This window comes from Symsagittifera roscoffensis, chromosome 1, assembly GCF_963678635.1.
Source record: "Symsagittifera roscoffensis chromosome 1, txSymRosc1.1, whole genome shotgun sequence".
In the NCBI taxonomy this organism is placed as follows: domain Eukaryota; kingdom Metazoa; phylum Xenacoelomorpha; order Acoela; family Convolutidae; genus Symsagittifera; species Symsagittifera roscoffensis.
In genome coordinates this window covers 58,788,293-58,812,862 of record NC_087062.1, presented here as the reverse complement: position 1 = coordinate 58,812,862, position 24,570 = coordinate 58,788,293, and the positions used below count along the sequence as shown (strand labels likewise).

Sequence of the window (24,570 nt, the reverse complement as noted above, 5' to 3'; positions counted from 1 at the left end):
AACACAATTTTGAAAAATATGCCCAAAATTAAAAATAAAAACAACAGAAGAACTCTTCATTTTAGGATCTCCAATCGGCGAACTTTGCCAAAAAGAATTGCTCGACAAAAAATTAAGGAACTTGAAAAAATCTCGGATGTCATAGACAAACTAGACGCCAACTATGGTTTTTACATCCTGAAAAATTGTTTTAGCATGCCAAAACTCCTATATTTTTTGCGTACGAGGACTTGTTTTTCGCAAAATTTTTTTTGGAACGCTACGACAAATTACTAAGAAATTCGTTATGCAAGGTCACTAACGTGAAAATGGATGATAACCAGTTTTTACAAGAAGTTCTCCCGGCAGCCAAAGGTGGCTTGGGCGTTTCATCCGCTCGTCTACTCGATTTACCCTCTTTCTTAGCCTCAGCAGTAGGAGCGAAAGATGACTTGAGCGAAATCGTTGGTTTGGAGTATGTGGATGGATTCTATGATGATGCGCTTAAACGGTGGTTTGAACTTGGAAAAATTGAAATGGCTCGGGAAAATGAAATCCAAAAAAAATTGGACGAAGCCAGTTTTTGACAGCGAAATTGCAGATTGATTTTACGACTCGAACCAACGGACGTAAAAAGATTCAACGCGTTCCAAGATATATTTGGCTCCCAATGGTTGAACGTCATACCGTGCAAAAATTTAAGGTTAAAACTGTCGAACTAACAACTCAGAATTGCGATAGGCTCAAAAATATGCGAACGGCGTAAATGCGTGTGCGGAAAAGACGTTACCGAGGATGGTTGGCATTTTCTTCTTTGCCTCAAGAGTGCAGGGAGATTCTCTAGGCGTTCAAACCTGAATGCCCTTATAAAGCAGAGTTTATCCTCTACTCGCATTCCGTCTGTTTTAGAACCACGACACCTCTACAGGACCGATCAGAAGCGACCAGACTGTTTGACGCTCGTTCCACGGGCTGTTGCTCTTGTGAGGTGTAACGGTAGTAGATTCCTTAGCCCCTTGTAGAATTAATGCCGGGTCTGTTTGTGTGCCAGTCGGTCATATTTGGAAGTTTGACCTTGAGAAAAACAAGAACGCTTAATTTTGGAGTGAAATTTGATTTTTCAAAAATTCGAATGGAGCCTGTCATGCACGATTTTCTCGCGATAACTGAAAACCGAAAAAAAGAAATCAGAACGATCGAGTAACAATCGCGGGAAAGTTGCCAGACAAAGCAGTAGGAAATTGCCATTCGCAATTTCCGTCACAATAAAACTAGAGTAGAGCTGTCCTATCTGAAACAGAAGGAAGCGTATTCCCGAGAATTGGACTATTATTACTCGACTGGATTATCATTCAAACTGGACTAGAGTAAACCTTCGATGGAAAGGTGGACAGCCTGAGTGTCCCAATGGTTCACGAGAAACCATACTCTAGAGTTCAAACTTGGTCCTGTTATTGAAACTGATAAACATTAAACTCATTTAGTTACATTATTTAATTCTCGTGTTGATTACCGACTTAATTACTCCCAGTTCTTGAGCGTGCTACAATGTGAGTACTCAATTTAAATTTCTAGAGTGTGTTTTATGATTGTTATGTTGAGGTAAGGCGAGTTTTAGGTTGATCCATCTGAAATGGATCAAAGTTCCACTGTCTGATAAAAAGTAACTTAACGGATTGTTCTGACCCGGTTTTTAACGGCGTTCATGTATTTTGGGTATCTAGAGACCTAAGTATGGGGACGTTCTTATTTCTAGAGTGGGGGGATATTTTGGTAGTAGTCTTTAAGCTGTAACGGGTCGTAGTCTCATGTCACAAGCGAACCGAATTGGCTCCGACTGATTTGAGGTAGAAAAACACAAGAGATAGTGTCCCTGACTCTTGAGCCAATGGTTATAGGGCCTATTTTTCTTAAACCTCATGTGTGACTACAGTAGACGAATGTTACATAGTGTTTTTATGGCGCTCCTGGGTGTTTACGACATCAAGACTACGGAGTCGAACCCACTTGAGACAGCTTCGGGCTGCATGCCCATTCTAGAGTACCGGTGGTACGGTTCGGCAGGAACGTGCGAACCTTCCGGTTGTACCGTGATAGCTTTTTAAGAAAACTCGAGAAAACTTCCTGGCACGCTCTCCGAACGAGGCTTAGCTAACCGAGTAAAGGGGGGCAACTAGGGGGACAAAAACACGAGCAAAAAGACAAAAAGCGAAACAAAAACCAAAAAAGATTAGAAAAAGGAACAAAAAGCATTAAAAGAAAAAAGACAGTGACTTTGACACCAGATTAGTTGGATCAAACCTTTATATTAATTAAATAGTATACCCATACTGTTTTACAAGTTCGATCGTTTCGATCAACCTAGCAATTTAACCCAGTAACCTCAATAAAGTGCCCGAGTGTGGGGCGTTGTCAAGGGTTTTCAGATAGCTTGGAACTTAGCTGGACAACAAGGAGACTTGACTGGAAGAGATGACCAGCCGAGTGGGAAAGTGGTTCAGGAGCACTTGAGCTGAACCAATAGGAGACTGGACTGGAATAGGTGACCAGTCGAGTGGGAAAATAGCCAAGAAGGATTTGGCAGTTCTCGAGTTCTCAAGTTAGGCAGAACGGGTATCGTTAAAATCCACATTACATTATAGGAGATAAGTGTAAAATTGGATAAGCGAAATCCCCCGGTTTTGAGGAACGTTTTTACTTAAGCAGGCCTGGAGACAGGTCTACGGTTTTCTCTTGAGAGGTTTAGCACCCGGCGCTTAAGGTAATTTTAGGCTTAAGAAGGGGGGCTAAAAAGGGGGGAGGTTAGAAGGGGGGCTGGTTAGGTTAGAGGTTGGCGGTTGCAAATTGTAAAAAGAGGGGAAACTAGAGTAACTAATTAATCGACATCGTTGATTTAGTTACATTAGTCATTAACACGCGTTGGTAATAATAGGTGGATATCGAAATTTAAACTCGAGTTAAGGCAGGTACCCTGGTCGAATTGGTAGGGGGGAACGGACATAGACAATTCTGTTGATACCCAATAAGATTATTAGTTGGGGGGAGGAAAACGCGTGGCAATTAGCTACCAGACAACTTTTTTTCGACAAAAGGTAGACATTTGTCACCTTTGAATTTTAGGTGGGTTCATCTATCTGTTTTTATTACTTTTTCTTGCTTAGAATTTTTGTTGCATTTTGGTGAGGATTTGTGTTTAGTTTTTACACGAACAGGTGATCACAAGATACCTGCGCACAGGTTTTGGTTTCAAGTTGCTTGGAACATTGAAAAAGAGGTAACTAAAAAAAAAAAAAGGGGGGTCAGCATTTGGCCTTTAAGAGAGGGTTTTTGGGAAAATTTTACTAGAGCTTGAGTGGTGGTACAAGGTACAATGAATCAAGAAGTCCCCATAACGACGAAGAAAGAGGTCCCACCGCTCAGACACTTGTCAACAGTCTTGGGACAGTACCAGAGAAGTCTTGGGACAGTGCCAAGGAAGTCTTGGGACAGTGCCAAAGAAGTCTTGGGACAGCGCCAAAGAAGTCTTGGGACAGTGCAGTCTGGGGACAGTCTTGGGACAGTGCAGTCCTGGGACAGTCTTGGACCAGAGCAGTCTTGGTACAGTCTTGGGACAGTACAGCCTTGAACAGTACAGTCTTGGGACGGTACGGTCTTGGGACAGTGGTCTAGGGACAGTGGTCTTGGGACAGTGGTCTTGGGACAGTGGTCTTGGGACACTAGCCTTGGGACAGTGGTCTTGGGACAGTGGTCTTGGGACAGTGGTCTTGGGACAGGGGTCTTGGGACAGTGGTCTTGGGACAGTGGTCTTGGGACAGTGGTCTTGGGACAGTGGTCTTGGGACACTAGCCTTGGGACAGTGGTCTTGGGATAGTGGTCTTGGGACAGTGGTCTTGGGACACTAGCCTTGGGACACTAGCCTTGGGACAGTAGTCTTGGGACACTAGCCTTGGGACAGTAGTCTTGGTACACTAGCCTTGGGACACTAGTCTTGGGACAGTATTCTTGGGACACTAACCTTGGGGCAGTACTCTTGGGACAGTCCTGGGACAGTGGTCCTGGGATAGTACTCTCAGGACAGGGGTCTTGGGACACTGACGGAAAGTACTGGGACAGTACCGAACAGTCTTGCGACAGTAGAAAGAAGCCTGGGACGGTACAAAGAAGAGTAGGGACGGTAACTGGAAGTCTTGGGACGGTATAAAAATTGAAGTAAAATTACAATAAGTGTTTTAAGACAGAATTAGAACAGAACAATACTAGTCGGAACCCGGTACAGTTGAGACCACAAATAAAGAAAGTTTCTCGAAAGGTTTTGAAAGAGAACTGGGAACAAGGTTTTTATCACGTTGTATATTTCCTTTATAAAAAAAAAAAAATTTTCATAATAGATTTTATTCTTAGAATAGAAATGTGTATATAATAATATTGTAAATAAGAGCAATTGTAAATAGAAATAATGAGACGGAGTAGGGTACCGGTGCTCGAAAAAAGGTCAAGTGGATCAAACACGAAATATAACTCGTCGCTGCGCGGAATGACATTAATGGGCCCAAGGAAAACAAAAGATAACTTTTCAGTTAGCATGGTCAGCACGAGGAGTAGTACCGAGAACAAGACGAGAGAAGGTGCTAAAGACAAACAGGTGGAGCCCACAATTGAAATCGATCTAGAGACACCAGACCAGAGCGTAGATGAAGTGGAGAAGAAGACAACGGAATCCACACCGATGCCCCATATGGAAGATCAGAATACAAAAACCGTGGAGTTTTCGCCGATAGACGCGTTGGAAGACACAACAGGCAATACCCGAGAAACGGTGAAAGACGACTCTCAAGTAAAGAAGACATCTTTTACAGAAAAGTTGGCGATGATGGTCGGAATGAAATCGAAAGACAACACGGCCGAGGAATCAAAAACTGAAAGAGCACGAACATTTGGGACAGTGAGCACGAAGGCGACAGAAGCCGACCTAAAGGAAGAACAAGCCAGAAAGGAAGCGACAGCCGAAAACAAGACAACGGCTGATCATGAAACAGCTACTCTTGAGCTTGGCGACCTGATGACAAAACTAAATCAGATCGACAAGAAACTAAAGTACAGTGAGGAAGATAGAGACTTAATAAGGAAAGAGTTGAAATACAACAAACACGAGTATCTGGATAGTTATTTTAACCTGGCTAAGGCGACAGACGAGAGACTCCAGCAGATGTCGGACAAGGTAGATGCCACCAATGAAGAACGAGACAAGAACATCAAAAAAGATATGCAACAGTTGAAAAACCGATATGATGATGTCAACAGCCAATTAGGTAGCCTGGAAAAGAGAATAGACACAATGAACAGGAATCAGGCCGAAAGTTTGTGTGCAATACAGGCGAAATTGGATGCAATCTTGAGAAATTCTACCTCACAAGAAAGACCGGCAGCGGATCGCACGCAAGGCACCAGAGTTGACTTTGTAGAACCACAAAGGAACAAACGGCAATCGACACCGTTGCCTTTAACCCGGGATTCGGTAAGCACAGCACCAACGGCTGCAAAAACAATCATAAAAAATGGAACATCAAACACAATGAGTGGTCCGGGGGACTCAACAGCTAACAGCAACGCAGGTCCGGATGCCATGACGTGGGCAAGCACTTGGGAGATGATGAACAGGACTCTAGAGGCCTTCGCCACGAGGAACACTGACTCGAGCGATAGGAGAGACGGAAAATCAAGAAAAACTTTCAAGAAGCCAAAAGAATTCAAAGACGACTCCGATGGATGCATTGACACTTGGGTGGAAGTGATGAGAATACACCTAGAGCAAGATAACTTAAATGATGAAAGACAAGCATGCACAGCCATACTCAGCAACTTGGAAGGCACGGCATTAAAATGCATGGTTGCAAAGAAAGAAGAAGAACGCGATACCGCGGACAAAATCTTCGAAATATTGCTGAATCGATTCGGGTCAGGCATGAAGGGTCACCAAGCGATGATGCGATTTGAAAAGAGAAGGCAGAGGGACAATGAGTCAATTGATCGGTTCCTAGATGACCTTGAGAGCTTGAGAAGAAGGAGTGACCAAGAGGAGTCGACAAACAGAAGAAACTTTAGCATTGCCTCAAAGTTCATTGATGGGGTAAAAAGTGATGACTTAAGAACAATGTTAGCAACATACTATACATTGTCGAAAGACAGCGCACCGACCCCAGAAGAAATAATGAGACAGAAATCAAGGGAATACATGCTGATGAAGCCCAAGAAATACTCATATTCAGAAAACAGAAACACGCAAGGGGGAAGCCAACCTCAGAGGTCGTCATGGTACAAGCCTAGAGATGACATGGACAAGCGCAGATCATGCGCGAACTGCGGGTCGGCGGATCACCACGTGGCTGACTGCACAACATACAAACAAGGCATGAAGAGTCTAGGATACGCACCGGATGAGGAGGACATGAGCCAGATGGAGGAACACGAGTACTATAGTGGCTTAATCATCAAGATAGGCGCGAGATGCTTCTTCTGTAACCAAGAAGGGCACTTCAGAATGGATTGTCCCTTGTTCTGGGAAGCGGTCAAGGACCAGAGTCACCCCAAACATAAGTTGGCATTAGCGGCGGTGCAGAATCAGCGGAATAGACAAAACGATTTTGAATCTAGGAAATTAGGAGCACCAAGCACGGAATTGCCGACAAAAACAGTGAAAGCTGTAACACATGTTAATGGTGCGATAGAATCCGCAGCCGGGAACTCTCTAGAGATAAATTATGAGAAAGCGGCGACGGAAGCAATTACCAAGGTGAAACAGGATCTGGCTGCGAAAGAAATAGAGCAACGACTAAAGCAGGAGATCGAAAGACAGAATTTCAACGAAGCATTAACTGGATCAAAGCCAACACCAGAGGCTGTACCGGGCTCGACAAAGACCGGGAATTGTAACACTGTAAAAATGGTGACGGGAAAGCCATTCGGCATATCGAAAATCGGGGCTAGAATAATGTCGATAATCACAGTGGGCGGCCACGAGGTAACCAGAAACTTGAGCGAACCGAGCGACCAGACAATAATGCTCATTGACGTGTACGCAGATTACTTGAGTTGTATAAGCCCACAAACGACTTCTAGAGCGTTGAGAGCACTACTCACGAGAGGGGGCAGCAAGTCGGTACGTGTTGATAACAGGTATACTGAAGCTTATGGTCCACACGAGGTGATGCTAAATATAGATGGACTCAACATCTACACCAAGACAATGATAACATGTGACGAAGACCTAATTGGGCAAATCTACGTAGGGAAAGAAGAGTTGAAAGTGAGATCGATTGGACACTGCGCCATGCTTGAAGAAGATGCGATGCACATCGGGACGGAGGCAGATGTGACAGGGCACGTGCTAGTCATAAGTGGCAAAAAGACTCAGTTACGTGGGTTACTTGATACGGGAGCAGTCTTGAGCGTCATACCAATCGAAACTTGGGAACGGATGGGCTTTAACAAAGGTGATTTGATAGACTCGAGAATACGGCTGTCAGCTGCAAACAAAGGGGCATTTCGGGTGCTGGGCAGGACGCCGATAATAGCCCTCAATTTGGGGGAACGTAACCTGTGGATGAGCTTTCTCGTGGTAGAAAACCTAGATGAATCTGACCAATTCATTTTGGGCAGAGACTTCATCAGGAATTTCGACGTAACGATTGATCTAAATAACGCAATGTTCAGGATACGGAACCCGGATAGGAGGTACGCAATCAAACCGGTAAATTTAATAATGGCAAATGAAACCAAAGCACCGGTATTCTTGAGTAGGAGGGTGAGGCTAAAGGCGAATGAAGCGGCAATCGTAGGCTTGAGGATGAAAAATTACAATGAACTAAGTGACAACAAGCAAGTGTGTATAGTTCCGAATCCTAATAGTCAAAGTGCTGCTGTTTTAGGAAGATCCTTCTCGATAACGAAGAGCGGCCTCTGCGTCAGTGTCTTGTTGAATACTCTTGATATACCGATCACGATACAGAGAGGGAGGAAACTGGGATATGCTTTACCGGTTAAAACCCGATATGAAACAACGGAGAACTCAAAACAAAATGAAGTTGTTGATTGTCCCAATCATAGGGACAAAATTTGTATCTTGAGACGATTGCAGAAAATAAAAGATTCTCCAGGTCTTGTTAAATCACTTACGTCAGAGACAGACGATGGGCTGTCGAGCTGTTCGAACTTTCCAGAGCGGCCCACACTAGATGAAATGCAAACTGATAAACCGGTTCTGCCGGAGATTGAACATTTGAGGGGCAAACTGAAAGATGAGCAGCTCGAAGCCATCAACGACGTACTAGAGCGGAACGAAGAAGTTTTTTCGAGGCATAAAGCGGATATCGGGTGTTGTAATTTTGTTGAGCATGAAATAGAACTTGAGGAGAACGCGGTACCGCACAGGGAGGGGGCGAGGCGCATGACCCCACACAAATCGGAGGCGTGTAGAAAAGAAATCGAGACGTTACTAGAGTATGACATGATAGAACCATCCAAGTCACCGTTGGCGTGTGGAGTAGTGATGGCCAAAAAGAAAGGCGACCAGTTGAGGTTTTGTTGTGACTTTCGATACCTGAACTCCGTCACGGTGAAGGATGCCTATCCCATACCTAGGATTGATGAGAGCCTCTCGAAGTTAGGTGATGCAAAATTTTTTACGACTCTTGATTTAGGCTCGGCCTTTTGGCAGGTACCACTAAGGAAGCAGGACAGGGACAAGACAGGGTTCGCCTGCGAGTTGGGTCTGTTTCAATGGAAACGGATGCCGTTTGGACTTTGCAACGCCACAGCCACGTTTCAGCGGTTGATGGCACACGCACTGATAGGCGTGACGAAGAAGTATGGCAATCTGGTAATGTGCTACGTGGATGACGTGGTAATAGCGACGCCCACATTGGAAGACCACATTGAGAGACTTGACGAAGTGTTCGCATGCATGAAAAGGTCGGGGCTAAAGTGTAAACCATCAAAGTGCGAGATACTCAAGGACTCAATAAAATACTTGGGCAGGATGGTAGACAAGCACGGCATCAGACCTGATCCGGACGCCGTGGAAGCAGTCCTAACCTGGAAATCACCGAAGACAGAACACCAGTTGATGAGCTTCCTGGGTTTCGCTAACTATTATAGAGAGTTCATCAAAGGCTATGCGGACAAGGTATACCCGATGCAACAATTAATGAGACACAAGGGCAAGAAGTTCACGTGGAACAACGCAGCAGAAGAGTCATTCCAGAGAATAAAGAAAGAGCTATGTGAGGCACCAGTACTGGGTATGCCGACTGAGAAAGGGATGTACGTGCTGGACACGGATGCGTCGGTAGTCGCGATTTCTGGAATTCTCCATCAAGAACAAGAATGGAATGGGAAGACAGTCTTGAGACCAATAGGGTACGGGAGCAAAGTCCTGAGTGACACGGAAATGAAGTACGGAGCACCGAAAGCAGAGATGTTCGCGGTGGTTACCTTTGTCGATAAATACACGGCATACCTGGGCAGTGAGCCATTCAAGTTGCGAGGCGACAATCGACCACTGAGCTGGCTGAAAACGTACTCAATGGACCAAAGTTACATTGGGAGGTGGATAGTTCGCCTGGACGGATGCAACATGATAATTGAGCATAGAACACGAGATAAACATCAGAATGCCGACAGCTTGAGTAAGAAGACGGATTTCTATGAGAGACAAGAGCAAAGAGAGGCAGACAGACCTGAAATCAAAGATGGCTTCTCCTTCATGGACAAGGAAACGTACGACAGTCTTCCACTCACGAGATGGCTGGACAAATCAGGCAAACCGATTGAAGATCATCCTGAATTACCTAAAGAACCTCCAGAAAAGACCATCTTGAAGAAGAGCAGAAGGATTCCGATAGAAATAATACTAAAGTCGAAGATCGTGAGGGAGACGCTCAAGGCAAAAGGCTATGATCTTAACCAGGTAGAAGCAGGAACTGCACAGATAGATGATGACTTAATGAGGTTGCTCGAGAAACTATCAGATGAGAAGCCCGTGATCCAAGAGAAGGGTCAAGAGGAACCGGAAGTCACTATACTTCGGAGAAAAGAAACAGTGAACAATACTGACTCCTCAAGAGGAAGCGTCACTGACAGCAAAGATGTCGTGCGGTCACTAGTTGACAAAATCCCCGGAAACATTCTGGAGCAGACCAAGGTTAGGAAAAAGAAAGTGACGTTCAAAGAAGATACTGAACACCTGGGACTAGGTCAAGAGTCCGGGGAGTGTTCCATGTTCACGGAAGAAGAAACCGGAGAAGGAAAATTGTCCGGGGAGCGTGAAGAATGGGATGAAGACTCGGATGAGAGCAGCGAAAACCAAGAGAGTCTGTGCATGATATTGGCGGAAGAGAAGACAAGGCACCACGACAGGGAGTTACAGACGGATCCATCTTCAGGAACGTACAATCTGGACGTACAGGAGATACGAGGTGGTGAAGAACTTGAGAAAATTGCGGTTTCAAGGAAGCCATTCAGGGAATTATCATGCAACTCAAACGTCAGAACGAATCTGGTGCCAGAAGATGATATGAAAATCGTGAAAAAGATGATATGCGTGAAGCTGAATGATGACATCCACAACCCTGGTGAGATGAATGGACAGATCATGGCGCTAAAGGAGCATGTCAAGGCAAGATATAGGCTGTCAGACCTAATAAGAGCCCAAAAGAATGACAAAATGACAAGTAACCTCTCCAAATGGATCCAGTCGGGGGTCAAGGAGAAGGGGGAGTTCGAGGAAGACAGCTACAAGATCTTGAGCCAGTTCTACAAAGAGAAGAAAGACTTACTCTACCACACAGCTGATGGGGTGGTAGCATGCAAGAGGAAAGATGAGGAGAAGATATTACACAAACACAACCTCATCATACTGCCACAATTGTATCAAACGGAGGTGCTTTTCAGATCGCACGACCAGATGGGGCACCAGGGGATAGATAAAGTACAACAAAGGATACTTCACAGGTTTGATTGGCCAGGAATGAGAAAAGCTTGCGAGAGATGGGTGAATGCCTGCTTGGCATGCCTCCAGGTAAAAGACCCAAGGAAGATGAAGTTTCCCCTCAAGTCCGTCGAGAGCTCAGAGTTCAATGAAGTGGTGCAGATAGACCATCAAAAAATCTGCATGACGGAGACGGGATATAACCAGATACTGGTTATAATAGATCACTTCACAAAGTTGGCGGAAGCGGTTCCGTGCCAGACAGCCTCGGCCGAGCAGACATGTGATCATCTGATAACGCACTGGATATCGCGGTATGGTTTTCCAATGACTTTCCAGTCGGACAACGGCAAAGCTTTTGTGGGGGACTTGACAAAAGAATTGATGAGGAGATCGCACATTGCTCAAGCACACTCGACAACCTACCATCCACAGACCAACGGGTTGGTAGAGAGACAGAACAGGACACTGGTCAACATGTTAAGCGTGTACTGCTCAAGATACATGACGGACTGGGATAAATACCTGCCACAGGTAGTAGGGGCCTACAACAGTACACAGCACTCAACGACGGGCATCAGTCCCTTCATGATGTTGACGGGCAGGGAGAGAGCAATGCCTCTGACATTCTTTTACCCGGAATACGAGGGGAAAAGGTCGTCGCCTCAGGCATACGTGAAAGAAGCGATCAAAAGACAACAGGAGCTAAACGAGCTATGCAGGAGGAACACGGCGCAAGCGCAAATGAGGCAACGCAGAAAATATGACGGAAAAATATTACAAGCAAAGCCATATGAGGTGGGCCAATACGTGTGGGTCTTTCAAAATGTCATACCGCCCAAGGGAACGAAGAAACTACTCAAGAAGTGGAGGGGACCATTCATGATAACGGAAGTTCATCAACAAGGACTGTTCTACCGCTTGAGTACTGGGCGAGCAGCACATTATGAAAATCTGAAGCCTCACGTTCCGTCCCCGGAGGACTGGTGCATACCGAAGGACATGGAGGGTCTCGAGTACCTGGTGGTAGAGCCAGCGTGTGAAGTGAATGAAAAAGGCACCAGAGAGAAAAATGATAGTAATGAGAACTTGAGTTTGGACGACAATGAAAAGATAGAGGTGGAGTCTGAAGCAGGATCGTTTGTAGAAAAAGACTGGAACGACCCGGAGCAAGATGAGGTGCCGAAGTGGATGGAGCCAGATCGACCAATACCACCGGGGACCAGGACTGGCAATCGTAAACGGACCAGCATGAGGTACAACAGATACGGGGATGACTTCTTGATCGATAAGATACAGCCAGACAAATTGGGCGAGGAACTACCGAGTGCAGGCGAACTGGAAGCCGAAGAGGAATGGCAGGTCATTGACGATGGTGGACACTATCCGCAGGAAGACTACTCGACACCAGAATTGGAGACGGATCTCGAACAGAGTGAGATAGAGAGGAGGGAGAACACGAACTTGAGGATACTAGAGTGGATGCGCGATGTCAAAGACGAGAGCCACGAAGGACAAAGCATTCAACAAGTCGACGTGTCATCGGCAAATTATATGAAGACAGAGGACCCTCTTTTCGGATGGACGGCAACAGACAGGCCACTGGACATTCCTCCGGACAATTCAGACCCGACAACATCGACGGAGACGTCGATAAATATTTTTGTCCGGGGAGTGGGGGTAGGACTTACCCACACAAAAAATTTGATGATAAAGAAGCTCAAGGAAGTGAGAGAAACAAGCGAATTGGAACTGGAAGAAGAAGAGCCAGAGCCTACCATAGGTCGGAATTTCAAATCGAAGTTTGAAATACCCAATGAGTACTCGGAAAACATCATGATAACGGATAGCGACTTCATCCTGTCAAACAGGACTAGCGCGATCTGCGTCACGGCGGACATGAGTTTCAAATCAAGATTGGAAGCTGACTTCAAAAGAGAGTACCAGAATGTGGAGTGTCTGTTCAGACAGAGACCAGGACTGGGAGGGATGGCAGCGCTTCCACCATCAGTAGCACAAGTCCCGGGCAAATATCTGTGCTTCCTAGTGACGAGGGTCAATGACAGGAACACAATTGATCCCGAACACGTGATGTTGGCAATAACAAGACTACGAGACTTCAATGCCGGTGTATGACCCAAACAGGGGCAAACTGAGCTCAAGGGAATTGTACGCTATCCTACACGTAGTCTTCGCGGAAACTGAGATAATGGTGTATCTTCACAAGAAATACTACTTGAGCATGGCCTGAGTTGGGCACACGGGGGTCTCGAGTTGGGCGTGAGGGAGGAGTCTTGAGTTAGGTACTGGGGTGCGGCACAGGTAAAGGAATCTTAAGACTCGATTGGCATGACAATTGATTTTAGAAGGATTAACGGTGCTAAAACATAAAATGAATCTGCATGCTTTTAAGGAAATTCCAATTGAATTGTTTTAAGTGGAATGAAAATGATAAGATTTTAACCATACTGGTAAAAGGGGGGTTTCTAGGTTAGGAACATGACATATTAAGTCTTAATATGGTTTCTGTTTTCAGATCAAGTTTGATAAACAAAGTTGAAAATCCAACTATACTCAAGCGAGAGACAGAAAGGGAAGTCTTGATTGAACTCGCGATAATCGACACCTGCAGCAAGTATTTGCAAGGGAACATTTCTAGAGAATTCTTGAGTTGGGTAATTCTTGAGTCGGTAAGGTAATTCTTGAGCTGGTTAATACTTGAATACATCCCGAAGTCACAGAGAATGGCAGACAGGTTCTGGAAATCCATGCCCGCGGCCCTGAAGAAGCCTACTCTCGATGAGCTGTACAGACGCCTGAGGGACCTGGATTATACCCAGATAGACGAGAGAATGGCGGTGATGCTGAATGCCATCCTCCAGTTGGAAGAACAGTGTGAGTACAGGGAGTCTGCGACGAAGGCTGTCTTGATGGTCGGCTACACCACCGAGGGAATATCAAATCGGGAACAGACCAGATGGTTGTCTTGGAATGTGGATGGAGGAGTAAGAGGCTTTGACTTAGCAAGGAATCCTGGCCTGAGTAACAATACCGAATATGGCGCAGGAGAATTCCCACTACCAACTAGGCCATCAGCAAGATCGACAGGCCAGAGCTCGAGTAAGGTGCCATCGATGATGCGAGCGCAACAGACGACTGAGGCATATCCGGATCTTGGTGTTCTAAAGAAAGAGCTCGAGAAGACGCAGAGGGAAAGGAACAAGGCGAACCTCGATCGGGATCAGGCTAAGCTGGATCGGGAAAAGGCTCAGCTGGAAAGGGACCAGGCGGTCAACGAACGAGATCAGACTCTGAGTTTGTTTGAGATGCTGCGGGCTTAACATCAGCTGGAACTTAGGGTGCCCGATGATGCCGCAAATAATGAGCAACTGAAGTCGGAGATGGAGAGAATAGAACAACGACAACGTGAACTTGATGCACAGAAGGGAGCCAGGCCAAAGGAGCGAGTGGTTACCAGCTCGAGGCCAGAATCACGCATGGAAGTGGATGAAGCCCCCAGGGCAAGAGGACGGTTCAACCTTGACCGCGAGGCTCGAGAACACATGAGTGAAGGGTTGGAAGTCTGGATACCGAATGAAGCAACGTCCTCCTTGCGTAGCTTAGAAACGCAACCCATACGCCCGCTGATGGATGTGGTACTGCCGGGATATACCCCAACCTCGACCTCGAGCGGTAGTCAGGTGAGCGGCAGCTCATCGCGTCTGAAGGAGCTGAGCGAGAGATTGCGGCAGAGAAGTCGTGAAAGTTCGGCAAGGGCGGAGCTTCCTCCAACGTGGAGGGAACAGCCGGTCAGTCAGGAGCGTCATGATCTCGAGTTATAAGAAGAACACCGAAAAGAGGTACCACAGGCACAATCGGCTGGATTGGAATGCGGAACAGAAGGCCAGGAGGGATTGCTTTCATGATGCAGCCTGGGTGGAATATCTTGCGCCACCCCGTGTGCCAGAAGGCGCGGTCCACCTGATTATAGGGGACAGCCTAGTGCGGGTGTTGACCCGGATCCAATCGCACTGGCAGACAGGAATCTTGAGTTTCGCTGGAACTGCCACGCCACAGATATTGGCAACGCTTGAGATGCTAGGAATGACAAAAGTATACACGGTGACCCTGATGATCGGAACGAATGATGTATCAAGGGGAGAAGCGAGGAAAGTAACGAGGCTGCACGACAAGATGAGCTGCCTTCTTGAGGAACTGAGGATCCAGATGTACTGTCCCTTATAACATGAAGTTCGATCAGCACGCCTTGGAAATGAACGAGAAGGTGCGGAACCTAAACGGGGTGATCCGAGAAATCCACCGGAAGAGTGTGCTCCCCATCAGATTGTTGGACGTGGCGGAGCGCATGGAGCAAGCGGGATTCCCTGAAGACACCTCCAGTGATGGAATCCACTTCGACAGACCGAGGGGAGCAGAGTGGCTGAATGACGTCTTTCAAGGACACATAAATGCGCTAGAGGCGGATCTGCTAGAGACGGCCCAATTCACATTGGGGCCACCTCCGAACCCACCATTCCTTGCCTCGAGGGCCTTGTCTAGTCTTTTGGGACCGAGGGTCGACACTAGAGACAGCTCAAGGAGCAACCAGGCCAGATTGCTGAGTGCCACGCCAATGGAGTCTGAGGAGGTGACGTCATCAACGCCTCCAGGTTCGGCAATATCCTCAGTGGTAATGGCAGAGAGCAAGCGGGTGGAGAGGCCTATGGAGACCGCTCGCTTGAGATATCCAGAGAAGGTGAAAGGGCTGGACCTAGAAGGTTTGGAATGCAGGCCAGAATTGGCGGAGACTCTGGGTATTGAACGAGTGTCGCACGAAGACTTGAGCAGACACCATTGCGTGGACTGGTTGAAGGCTCATGAGACGCACTTCTCGAGAGCAAAACTGATGGAGACCGCGGACCTGACCGGAATTCCCACGAAAGCGATCTTGGGACCCATCAACTATAGACCTCTCAAGCTGCTGGGGAGTCCTGGACTCATAGCAGAACCCCCCAAACACCGAACGAGCATCGCCAGGATCAGATTATCGACCCCGGCACAATTGAGGGTGGTGGACAAGCTGCTGAATCCGGGGGAAATGGAATTGCCAGATGCCGCGTACGAAGGCTCGAAATTGGCGGAAGATCCCAGGTACGGGAAGCCCTGTGGGAGCACCCAGCTGGCCAAGACTTTGACAGTTTACGATAGAGCAGATCCAGCTGCTGCAAGGGTAGTCATTGTGGCGGGATCAGACTTCGAAGGAACGTCTCCTAAGCTGTTTTGGCCGGAGACTCTGATATACTCTTTGCCAGGAGCCGAACTAAACCAGATGTTAACTCTAGTGGTGGCAATAAGGTCGGAGATGCCCTGTGAGCCTGAGCTGCTATTGTTTGCAGGAATGAATGATCATCTGCACGCGGCGGGACTTCTTGAGCAGCTGAAGGGCAAAGAACCAACACCGAGGAAGGTATGGGAAGCCATTCAGACGTTGTTTGCGGCGATGAATGAGGTGCAAGAGAATGTTGTCTCGAGATTCGGCTCCAAGACGAAGGTGGTGTTCACTACATCCCCTGGATACGCGAACATGCCACCCGCCCTACAATTCGTGTACGCGGTCTTGATCCTGATAGCAGAGGGAAACGAATGGCGAATTCTAATGGCAGCCCCCAATCGGGAATTGGAGCCATCGAACCTGAGGCTCCGCAAGTCAGAATTGGCAGCGGCATGGGCGGACATATCTCATGCACTGAGGGGCTTTTATGGATTAGCCGACATCCTGATCGTATTGGACGAGGTGCTCTTGCTAGAGATATCGAACTTTGCCAGGCAACTCAAGTTCAGCCCAGTCATCGGGGACGATCACCCGGCGATAAACCAATTGACGGCCAGCTTGTGGTTTCGGAGCATGGAGGTGAAGATCACAGGTTCCACCAGCAAGTCTAGAGGTCCGAGCAACGAGAGAAAAAATGTGGCCGACACGGAGAAACAATTAGAGTCGATGGCATATCGTCTGACGCAAGAGAATGGCTGGTGGCCATTTTTGACACCAAGGCTGGAGAACGCCACGAATAAGACGAGGGAGGAAGCACCACCCCTCGTGAAACAAGTCTGGAGTTTTCTGGAGAAACAACTGGAGCTGGCCGAAGGAAGAGAGATGACTGTGGCTAGATTTGTCTCGGCAGCCAATGAAGTGACGATTGGAGGGTTCTGGAGAGAGCACGCAGAGGGTGAGCTGAGGACTAGAAGGGATCATGAGATTCTTAAGTTCTTGAGTCCTTGCTGGGGGAAAGAATTCATGGCGGAAATGTTCGGCACCAAAGCGACTATCTTTGGAGCCTTCGTGCAGGAGATACTGGGCATGCCCATCAGCCTGCTCTTGGCTTTATATCTGGTCTACCCCAGATACTTGTTCAACATGGGCCCAGCGTACATGTTTATTCGAGGAGTGGAGACACTTCGGGTTGATGGGTATCTGGCACTAGTGCTCTTAACCCATGGAGAACTGGTGTCATTTCATCGATTGATGAAATATGGGGAGCCCCTGTCAATGGGGAAGGTACACTCGAGTATCGACACCTATTCCTACAAGTGTGCCGCGGGGTTGAAGACGCTGTTAGTGCAATACCTCATGATGCAGAATCGGCACATGACGAGTGAAGAGAAGAACCCAAAATCGAGAGAAGAGTGGAAGAAGATGAATGGAGGTATGCCTCTGTTGACGGACCTGTGCCTGGCAATGAGGTCGGACCCGATGGGGATAATCCGGGGTCTAGAGGAGGTGGTAACCTGCATTTACGGTCCAGCAGTGACGTACGCATTTCCAGATCCCCTGGTGACAACGTATCGTTACTCTGTAACGCACTTGAGTCTTATCAGCGTACTGGATGGGACGGCGCTCAATTGGTGTCGGTAGGAGGTGCTCAGGTCACAAATGAGCAATACGGTACTCTTTGGAAAAGTGAAAGATGCCGAGTTGATAGTGTACAACTTCAGGGGACAGCTGCAATGTAGAATGGGAGGCAAACGCGAGGGCCCCATCGAGACATATCCCAAGTTCTGGAACTTGAACCCACTGGCAGCAGACGGACGGGAGATCTTGAGGATTCCTGCTTGGAAGGACAGCTTTGCACTGGTTAAGAGGGAGCTGGAGGCCATAATGGAGAAAGAAATCCTGCCAGCCACCATGCCTGAGTTCCCGATAGTCAGGAGGATGACCTTAGGGATGAACAGTCCCTTAGTAGTTCCATCCATAATTGCGAGGATGACAACGGAGGAAATGCAGAAAGACTTCACTGATGACTGGGACCCCCTGTTCGTCGGCTATACGGCGGCTGTTTATTTCCACACTAGCTAGGCGAAGATAAATTCGTGGACGACGCAAGCAAAAAAGATGAGAGGCTCGCAGCCCCCCGGTTATGAGGTGCGAAAGGTCTTGAGAGCTCTTGAGCAGGAGGGACTTGAGAACATGCTACCAATATGGGATGATGGCAGGATGATCATGATGGAGGGGCATGTTGCATTGGTGGACGACATGAAATTTGCGACGCGAAAGTATAGGGCACCCTATGGCTTAGAACAGGTGGAAATGAGACAGGAGGGAAAAGAACTGGATGCAGCAGGTCAACTGTATGTGGCCCTGACGGAGTACAAGAGATTGGACCCGGCGACACCATCACCACTGTCAGTAGATACACCTGGAGACAAGAGGAGTGGACCCGTGGAAGACCGGTTCAAAAGAATTCTCGAGAGAAGAAGAGCTGAGTCAGAAGAAGAGAGTATGGATGAAACTCTCAGCGATGCCGGCGAGGACATGGAAGTGGGGAATACGCCTGAACCAAGACCATCAGGTGAGGAGCTCACCACTCAAGAGCTGTTGAAAGACTTGAGTGAGGAGAATTGGGCAGATACTGCCACTCCACCTCTGACCCCGTCTCCCCGGAAGAATCTGGAATTGCCATTGGCGAGCGAGACCTCCAATATGGGGATGATACACTTGAGTTCGGAGGAAAGGGAAAAGGATACATTCGAAGGAAATAAGGACATGTTCCTGGGGACTCTGGAGGACGACGCTTGGCAAAAGTTCTTGAAAGAATTCAATCAAGAAGTGGGCAGCGAGACGACGCTGGACAAATTCAAGGATGAACCGTGGGACACAGTCGTGAAGTTTGGAGAACCGCTTCTGATGGGGACGGGCCTGGATGAGAAGGCGAGAAATGAGCTGCTGAACAAGCTGATAGAGCTGAGGAATTCACGATCAAAGACTAGAGAAGAAAAATGTGAAGACAGCTCTACTCTGAGACAAAAAACTGTAGATAAAATAGTTGATGAAATAAAAGGGGATAAGGTTGGGACTAGTAATATGATTAAAGGTACTAATATCCTTAAGGCTCGAGCAGGGGGAGGCAAGAGTTGGAAGGGTTGGAGGTAGACAGAGAGGTGGAATCAGTGATGATGACCACAACACCCTCAAGCAGAGATGTGAAGACTCGCAAGAGGAAGAGAGAAGTAGAGGGATTGAGTAGTCCTTCAGTGGATGCTGTCTCGGAAGGAAACTTGAGAGACGGCGCCCATGGTTTTGGCGCGATGCAAGACGGCGGCATACAAGAGCAACACGGAGCTCAGAAGACCACTCGAAGTAGAGAGGGAAATAGAGGCTTCCACCAGTTCGACATCGGAGGAAGACTTCAAGCCCCAGAAGATAAACGTGAAGAGAGGTTCAACGGACGGACAGACATGGGAAGTGGATGTCGGCAAGGAATGGGTCTCGAAGGGACACCAGGCCACGGGGAAGCAAGTGACGAGTGATCCACTGGAGAGGAGCAAGACGAGGAACACCTCCCGGCCATGGTGGGTGGCCCTCGAGACATTGAAGGAAATGGAAGACTGCTTGAAGAAGTTGGACAGTGGAGTAGCTCGCAAACGACGCAATTGGGCCACCCAGCAAAAGGCTGAGGTTAACAAGATAGAATTGGCGAACCAGCTGAAGAGGTCCTGGCAGAACTTATCGAAGGATCATTTTGAAGAGGCAATGAGGACACCCTCATCAACACCGCCATTGATGGCGAATCCCTTCGTTAGAACCGCAGGACAATTGATGTTCACCTGGAGTCTGGTGGGAATAGAGTTGGAGACACTGACCTCGTATGACAGGTTGAAGTTGGGAAGCAAGAAGCTAGAAGTGTATCAAGCACTGATGCAGCACGTGGCCAGGGATAATTCAGGCTTGAGCCTGGCTAGGAGGAAGGATGCCACATGTTTCTTGAGATGGATAATGTCAATGATGTCTGATAGCACCATCTTGGCGTGCTACCAAAGAGCAAGCGGAAGTAGAACCGTGGAAAAGAAAGTCTCAACGATCATCTTAAACGTATATCAGAGTACTGGAATAGAAAAGGAAGATGGTTCCAGACTATCCCTAGAGAACCACAGAAAGCTGGACGAGGTACGGAACTTTTACAATAAGAAGTTCGAAGAAGAACATGATTTTCACCGTAACCTGGCCTCGCCAGAGCAGTACTCGAGACTCAGTGAGAAGGGGGAATACCAATACGTGTCGGGAGTGATGGGGAACAACCCCTTCTTAGACTCAGAAACTGGAGGCGCTCACAGGAACCACGAGGTAGCGGAGCTGCTGAAGTTTTGGACAGAAAAAATAGTGGAAATAGACGCGGTGGAGAAAGAGAGGCCGAGCCTGGGCCTGATTCTTGAGAAAACACCGGAGGTGGTGAGCATACCGCGCTCGAACAAGAGAGTTGAAGTGAACATGGGTGATGGCAATGGCTTGTTGATCACGAACTTGGGAGTGGTATGGAAGTTACTAAGACCCTCCTGGTGCCCACATCCCCACGCGAGTCTGATCGAGGAGACCACCGAGCGGGTGAGGTTAGCACCAACGGAAGATGAAGATTTGGCAAAGTTGAGTGTGGTGCACAAACTGATCTTACCTCAGATGAAGGAGTCAGGCGAAAAGACGAACAATCTCGAGTCAGCAAAGAAGATGGAGCCGGGTAGCTGTCTGGATTCTACGTGTGGGAGTGGAGAGCACACCTGCGATGGACGATCATGTGTCAGGATACTGTCCTTTCAAAAAGAAGATCTGGTTACTTGGTTTGAAGACATCACGGAAAGGGAGAAAAGTGAAGTACAAATAGTGGCGGAGTGTTACGCGAGAACTACGGTGAACATAGCGACAGCTCTCGAATTCTTCTCGAGAATGTGTAGTCTGCAGTCACTGGAGAGGCTAGAGTCTGAACACCATTTAGTGACTGCGTTGAGCGTGGAATCATGGCCTGGGGTGTTGCAGATGACTCAAAAACATATCCGGAGCTGGAAGGTTGGTCTCGAGGCGGAAAAGGGGTTTCCCATGAGCGAAGCTTATGGCCTGCCATTGAACGCAAAATCCCTGATAGGGTCAATGATGGCCAATTTGTGTGGAAGCCACTACCCACTGCACATGGCGATGGTGGAAGCATCCAGCCAGAGAATATTGGTGGACAAGGCCTTCTCAGTGCCCAAGTGCGTAAGGTTGGCTCGGGTATCGCATCATTCGCACAAGTTGTTGAGGAAAATCAGAGGGACAGTACCGAAAGAGTTGAGAGATGACTTGAGTGAAATCTGGGGAGAAGAGCTTTTGAAATTGGAAAGTGAGAACACAAGCGATCACGAGAGACAAAACGTGATCGGAAAACCTGTGGGGGGTGCTCCAAACATGGGAGAGAACGACACGATGCATGAGAAAATGATGGAGCTTGAGCCTCTCTTGGAAGCCTCGGGGGAGCGAAACCTCAGGAGCATTGAGATCACCCATGGAGAATGCCCATGCCACTGTTTGGCACAAACGGTGTGGTATCCAGATCACAAGAACCTCTGCCTGGTGTGGGATATGGAAGAAATTCGGTCGATCGGATTACCGGATCACCGGCAGAAGGTGACGCTCTTAGTAGTGAGTACGATGCTGGCTCTGAGATGGATAGAAGAGAAGATAACGAAGTATCGGGAAGCGAAGACGCCAACGGCTGAGTCAATATATGCGATAGGCTACAGCAGGAGACTCGAGTTGTTTGAGACTGCATGCAAAGTATTCGCCATACCAATGGAAGTCAGACACGTATGGAGCCGCTTGAGGTACTTTCCATGGTTTCGAGCGACACTGACGTCTTGGTTATACATGACAACGAAAGATCACATGAGAAGGCATCAAAAGGAGTATCGACAGTTCCAGGCCGAGATTGGGCCGGAAGCTTTCAAGAGACCCCTGTTAACCCATCGAAATGCGATCACGACAGGATGGGAAAGAGTGGGTAAAATGTCTAGAGACAATACCAAAGCGAGGGAATCGATACTAGAGGAGGACTTGGCGAAGAACGTGAGCCTGAGCCTGCACAACTCCTTTTGTTTGAACCGGGAATCTAGGGTGAAGGCACTACCCAACCAGGCAAAGAGGTTGCAGGAGCAAAGGGAATGGATGCAATCCTATGAACAGCTGAAGGCTTGGGAGGAGATCGTGATTAGCTCCGATGATGAAGAAGAACTGTTGAGACAGTTTGCCGTATCTATTACTTCAGGGTACGGCACCTCCAAGGCGAAGAGTGCGAAATGAGCGGATGGTTCGAAGAGATCTTGAGTCTTGAGAGGGAAGGGGGGCTTGAGTGTGAATCCGGATGAAACCTGGGTTCACGAAAAAGAAATTTTAACGAATCAGATATTGTTATTAATATGTTATATTTACTATATAAATCAAAATGCTGCATGACAATTTCCTGATTGAATGGGACAAAAGAAATTTTAAATAATTGGCTTGAAAAGCGAGAATTCAAGGGTGCAGGTGTGTGCAGATTTTGATTGCTGTTTAGCGATAGTGTGAAAATTTTAAATGGCCGTGAATTTTGGGGTGTAGATAAGCTTAAGTCTGCAGCAAACTTCTGTAAATGACCACTGGCACTGTACCTTGAGCAACACTCGGTTTTCTGGGACTCACTGGCAGACGACAGCACGCGATGAGGACATCGATCTTGAGTCCGGGGAGTATGTGCCAGTCGGTCATATTTGAAAGTTTGACCTTGAGAAAAACAAGAACGCTTAATTTTGGAGTGAAATTTGATTTTTCAAAAATTCGAATGGAGCCTGTCATGCACGATTTTCTCGCGATAACTGAAAACCGAAAAAGAGAAATCAGAACGATCGAGTAACAATCGCGGGAAAGTTGCCAGACAAAGCAGTAGGAAATTGCCATTCGCATTTTCCGTCACAATAAAACTAGAGTAGAGCTGTCCTATCTGAAACAGAAGGAAGCGTATTCCCGAGAATTGGACTATTATTACTCGACTGGAATATCATTCAAACTGGACTAGAGTGAACCTTCGATGGAAAGGTGGACAGCTTGAGTGTCCCAATGGTTCACGAGAAACCATACTCCAGAGTTCAAACTTGGTCCTGTTATTGAAACTGATAAACATTAAACTCATTTAGTTACATTATTTAATTCTCGAGTTGATTACCGACTTAATTACTCCCAGTTCTTGAGCGTGCAACGATGTGAGTACTCAATTTAAATTTCTAGAGTGTGTTTTATGATTGTTATGTTGAGGTAAGGCGAGTTTTAGGTTGATCCATCTGAAATGGATCAAAGTTCCACTGTCTGATAAAAAGTAACTTAACGGATTGTTCTGACCCGGTTTTTAACGGCGTTCATGTATTTTGGGTATCTAGAGACCTAAGTATGGGGACGTTCTTATTTCTAGAGTGGGGGGATATTTTGGTAGTAGCCTTTAAGCTGTAACGGGTCGTAGTCTCATGTCACAAGCGAACCGAATTGGCTCCGACTGATTTGAGGTAGAAAAACACAAGAGATAGTGTTCATGACTCTTGAGCCAATGGTTATAGGGCCTATTTTTCTTAAGCCTCATGTGTGACTACAGTAGACGAATGTTACATTGTAACCCTGAAGCGGAAGAGCGAAAAATTGACAAGTATAGAGATCTTGTAAATGATGTATATCTTTTTCAACCGCTAGCTTTTGAAATTCAGGGCGCGGCCGGCTCCAGCACACAAATTTTTTTGAGCAAGCTTGTAAGAACCTAAGCATATGCACTGAGGAACCCAGAGCAGGCAGCTTTTTAAAACAGAGAATCTCCCTGGCAATACAGATTGCGAACGCCGCTTGCGTACTCGGAACAACAAATGACAAAATAACTTTCGACGAAATATTTACTTGTAACACTTGTATATTATATTTTCTCGTGTCGAGTTGCGTGTTCTTATTGGAGAAACGTAACCCGTATCGATTTTATTTGAAAAGGACGTAAACACTTGTCATCTTCTTTTATTATTATCACTTCCATATCTAGAAAATTCCAAGGGTTTTGACTGGAATACGTGATGAAGGGACTCCTGACCGTAACCTCGGTTACTATGATTTTTTTGACCTTCTGATCACCTTTATAATTTGCAAATTAAAAAAATAGTTAGTATTCAAAGCAAAAAATTTTACCTGCAAAATTTTTGTGTGCATAATTTTCATGCAGCGTTTATTTAATAAGTTAGTTTTCATTTGACAACGTGATTCAAGTCTCTTTTCAAACTTCATCAAGCAACCTTGTCAATTTGCG

The 24,570-nt window shown here is 47.0% G+C and overlaps 1 protein-coding gene across 1 annotated transcript in view; it reads right to left on the bottom strand.

Annotated features, from left to right (window-relative positions):
- Positions 1-24,503, bottom strand: part of LOC134846463 (uncharacterized) — a 124,895-nt gene extending 100,392 nt beyond the window's left edge. The window contains exon 1 of the mRNA XM_063863835.1: positions 24,492-24,503. The gene's annotated coding sequence lies outside the window, so the exon portion shown is untranslated. The remainder of the gene's footprint in view (positions 1-24,491) is intronic.
- Between the last annotated feature and the right edge of the window lie 67 nt (positions 24,504-24,570).